The sequence below is a fragment of the Lissotriton vulgaris genome, chromosome 5 (genome assembly GCF_964263255.1).
Source record: "Lissotriton vulgaris chromosome 5, aLisVul1.2, whole genome shotgun sequence".
Classification (NCBI taxonomy): domain Eukaryota; kingdom Metazoa; phylum Chordata; class Amphibia; order Caudata; family Salamandridae; genus Lissotriton; species Lissotriton vulgaris.
In genome coordinates, this window is record NC_141693.1 from 1,509,404,312 (window position 1) to 1,509,408,858 (window position 4,547).

At 42.9% G+C, this 4,547-nt stretch overlaps 1 long non-coding RNA gene across 1 annotated transcript; it reads right to left on the bottom strand.

The window, feature by feature from the left end:
• Positions 1-252: 252 nt before the first annotated feature.
• LOC147712878 (uncharacterized) lies at positions 253-4,321 on the bottom strand. Its single transcript, XR_015295772.1, has 3 exons — positions 4,216-4,321; positions 1,587-1,666; positions 253-329 (listed from the first exon to the last, which is right to left on the bottom strand). It is a non-coding gene; the product is annotated as an uncharacterized LOC147712878 (long non-coding RNA).
• Positions 4,322-4,547: the final 226 nt, after the last annotated feature.

Consider the following 4,547-nt stretch of genomic DNA (forward strand, 5'->3'; position numbering starts at 1 on the left):
ACCTACGCTCCCTGGCCAGGAGTCCAGGACCACCATGAGCCTAGAGCCGCCCCTGCCTCAGCCCTCCATAGAACTGATGTAGTTTGTTTATTGAGTGGGTAGGGCAGCAGTAGCATTCAGTCAGTAGCAAAACAAAATATGATGCCATGAACGTACAATTTCGTGTTAGTTAGTATGCACAAAGTTAAGCATGTCTCCTCCTTGTGATCTATGCAATTTGCTGGCAAAAAATGAAAAAGAAATGGCTACTTACAGATAATTGATTGATTACCCCATTCTTGAATCTGTGGTGTTGTTCAGGTCTTACTGCCTCTGTGTTACTTAGTAATCTGCAATCAGAATGTTTATGGAACATTTGATTTGTTTTCTCCAAGTACACTAGTCAGTGAATCATGCAAGGCAGTAGTCATTTGGTAGACCAATGTTTGTTTCTTTTAATGTTGTAGCAGTGGTTTTTGAAATGCTGTCTATGTTTCACAGCACTCAATGTTTTCCTCTTTCTTTATTATTATTTCTTACATGAACCACAGAACCCAGGGGCAAGCAGAAGACTGGGACCGAGTCGGCGGGTGAACGCGAAGAACCACAGGCACAGAGCTCCTCTACTGAGCATCCTGCTGCTGTCCCTAGTAAGTCCAACAGTGTTTTCTTTTGGAACAATGATATTTCCCTAACTTTCTAACTGAGCTTTTTTTCCAACCGATTAATGACATTTCACCTAACTAAATTTTGACAAATGCTTGTTTTTGTTTTATGTTTTCAAAATTTTGGGTATTACTATCTGTCCCTGCCTTTCTGTTCCTTGAAAGAGCCTCTCTTATGACTCTCTGTGCTACTACTAGACTGTCTGTAGGTAAGCTTGCCCTGTTGCCCACTCTTTAGTTAAGGTATCAATCTTTTCAAAAAATCTGTGATCGAATAGCGGAAGGCACAGGGTCCACTCCTGTCTTATGCTTTTTCCTCTGTAATGTCTCTTCTTTGCCAATTGACACCAACCAAGTATGCATGCAGATGTTGGTCTACTATTTTGTAAGTGTTAGTAATGAATACCACTGCTACTCTTGCGGGTATTCTTCTATGCAGTCACATACATAACTATGTATGCACCCCAAAATTGGATGTTGTTGTTGATAGGCAGGTTGGACCTTATTTACTTACAGTCTTACACCTCAGTCACAGAACTCAGAGGAACCCACAATTCAATGAACGACAACCTATATGGGCTCAGTCATTGGTCAATTATTCAATTACCCCTTTCCTGAACCCCAATATGAAGATGCCAAATGCTTTTATTACACAATCCATAACCTAAGTAACCCCCTTTTGCTCACTCTCTCGTGTAAGTCTACAAGACAACAGACACTGAAAATATACTTCCGAGTCAATGTGGTACTTCAAAACCTTTATTTTGTTAGAAGTAACTAAGTAAGTAACATCAATGTTTTTAAGTTGTTCTGTGAAATACGTCAAGGGCAGGGCCACCAGAAAAAATCCAGAGTTAAAAAAGGCTCAATAAAAAGTAATCTACATTTGTACAGCTACCAGTGCACGATAGGGAAATGTGGGAAATGTCGGAGACCCCTCACCATTGAACGTATACTGGTTGCATATGCCTCTTTTTGGTAAGCTCTGGAAATCTTTGCTTCGTAGAAGGAAATCTTCTCATCTGCCGAAAGATAATGACAAAAGTGGTGCACGTTAGACAGTATGAAAACATTACATACATTTATTCAACTTTTTAGCTGTCATGCTAAAAAAAAGGTGTAACCTGAGGCTGTAAGGAAACTCGATTCCACAATCCACATTCAAAAAGTAAATACGGGCCTTTCTATTTTCCAAACTCTTCAGGTGTATGCTTTGAACTATCATGTGGCCTCAAAGGCGTCTTCTCGTACTGCGCAACAAGCTGTGAGGTAGCATGCGCAAAACTGTAGACATGTCATTGATGTACAAACTGGTTAGGTTACATGGTTCAGTCTAACTTTCCAAGGACTAGAGTAGCAGTATAGATGAGATGAGCTTGGGTACCATACCATACCAAATAAATGCTAATATGTGTAGTGTGTTACTTACTCTGCTGTACTAGGCAATGTGGACTACTACTGATTACGTTGTACTTAACTGTTTTGCAGAACTCCGTTCTTGGTGAACAAGTACAATGGGGGCTGTGCATCCATCTAAAAAGGTGTACTTAATTACTTATTTTTGCAGAACCGGTACCATCCACCAGTGCCGACGGGGGCAGCGGCGCTGCAACGGCATCAGCAGAGGCGATCCCGGAGGGGAATGGAGGACCACCAGAGGCACCTACAGCAGCACCGGCAGCAGCGGGGGAGGAGACAACAACGGTGGGCGATGGTAAGTTACATTCAATAGTGATCCGCATTACTTGGTGGGTGGGGAAAACTTCCTCACTGTACTCTGATATTTATAATGAACTTGAAGTTCTACTGGACAATATATGACGCCACCGTTGTCATTACCAAGCTTAGCAAAAGCATTACCACCGGCGAGAATTGATAAAATAAGTTATACAGGCCTCTTCTATGTGACTACAACTCAGCTGTGAAAGGTTGGTGGCAGACTAAAAAAGTCTTATCCACAACATTACATGACCGCGATGGATTAACATGAGATTGATTTTAAGTATGATGAAAGGAGCAAGGAAAAAGCTCCAATCATATAATATAGAAGGATACTTTGGAATCAGCAATGCAGGTGTTTGAGAGCAGTTGGATGCATGGGTTGTTGTGGAAGCATAGAAAGGGGAAAACACAGCTGCCTGCGTGGGTGGGAGACACATCCAATATCGGTGCTTAGTGGATAGTGGATACTAGTGTTGGCAGCGGTGTTTTGGTTAAACCCAAAGGCAAGGGAAGGAGGGGACGACTGGATGCATTCCGGGTCGTTGCTGGCGAAACACAAACCACCTAACGTTTGTTGGCGATATAAAGAATGATAGTCTCTAGAGTAGACATTTACTAGTACTAGCTGGCCACTGTTAATTTAATGTTAGTTTGAGACTGTCACTTTTCCCGGAAGCACAGAGTATATGATATAAAAAAACGAGATATGAAAAAGACAGGTGTTCGTATGTGACCGTTGAAGTACACCCATGCTATGTTACTAGGGCAGGCATAATGCCGTGCCAAAAAGGCAGACAAATGAAGTATATAAGGCGTAGAATGTTCAAGATAGATAAAACAACATTTTAGGTACTCAACTTGCTTGCTATTGCTACTGTACTGTGCCGCCCACTATGTGTTGGATCCATTTTGTGTTCTTGATTTGCTGGGATTTTTGATTACAACAATTCTGTCTCTTTCTTTATAGTTACTCCTTCTAAACCAACGAGGAAGGAGCTGGCAGTCCGGGCCCGTCAGCGGAAACTGCAGGACATCGTTGAGGCCTACCGCCGGCTGGTGGCTCAGGCCGAGGAGGAGGAGGAGGAGGCGGCGGCAGCAGCTGCTGCCTCTTCCAATGCCCCGGCCCCCAAGCCTGCAGGAGTACGTCGGCGTAGTCAGGCAGCCGCCCGCCGCCAGATTTTCCCCGCATCGTCCACCCCCCCACAACAACATGGCTGCCAATGTAGGTGCCGCCAGTTCCAGCGAAAAATTCTCCTCCGGGTAGCCAGGCTGGAGGCTCCAAGTAGTCAGACTAAAAGACAAATAGAGGAGCGTGTAAAGATCCTGGTGGATCAACACTTAAAAGCCCGCCGGCTATGAGATGGACCCTGTTTGCCCCTTTTTCAATCCTTTTGTTGGTGGGTGGGAATTGGGTGTTGGGTTTTTACTTTTTTTTTACATTACATTGAGCGTGGGAATTTGGTTGGGGTTAGGGGAGGCGGGTAGGGACAGCTGTGGTGTAGGATTTATATATATTTTATTTTTGTATCATCTTTAGTTATATATTACATTATGTTAAAAATAAACGAGACACAAAGTTATGTTCAAAAGAAAACATTTGAAGTTCATTTGCGTTTCTTGTGGGGTTGGAGGGGGGAGTGTTTCACCAAATAATGTACGTTGTGCAACCTCGCAAGGTTTAATTTGGCCATGCAGGTCGGCGGACAGTGCTTTTTAATAATAAAATATATTGCCCACATCTTTAACATGCAAACAGAGAGATGCAGTAAACCCTCACCGAGTTATATTGGTAGTATTAGAAGAACGACCAGTCTGTCTTGCGTTATACCTCACTGCAAACTTATCTTACCTGTGATTGCTGATGAGATGATGATGATTTATCATGAAGTGTGGCACTGCAAGGGCTGCATTTGATTTCCAAGACAATGGCGAAGAATCTGTGGTTCAGAATCAGAACTTCTGTGATAGTAGTAGACAGACCCTGCCAGTAGCATTTAGAGACAAAAAGAAAGAGGCAGTCATTTGCGTGACAGACAATGTGGGGGTAGTATAAGTAAGTACAGTACATTGCATGGGTGACCCAATATTGCAACTGCTAAACTGAAACAAAACAATGGTTTTGGGGACTGGAAACTAAGTGCAAGAGAAGATAAGAAGAAGTTCAACTTTACTTGTAGTACT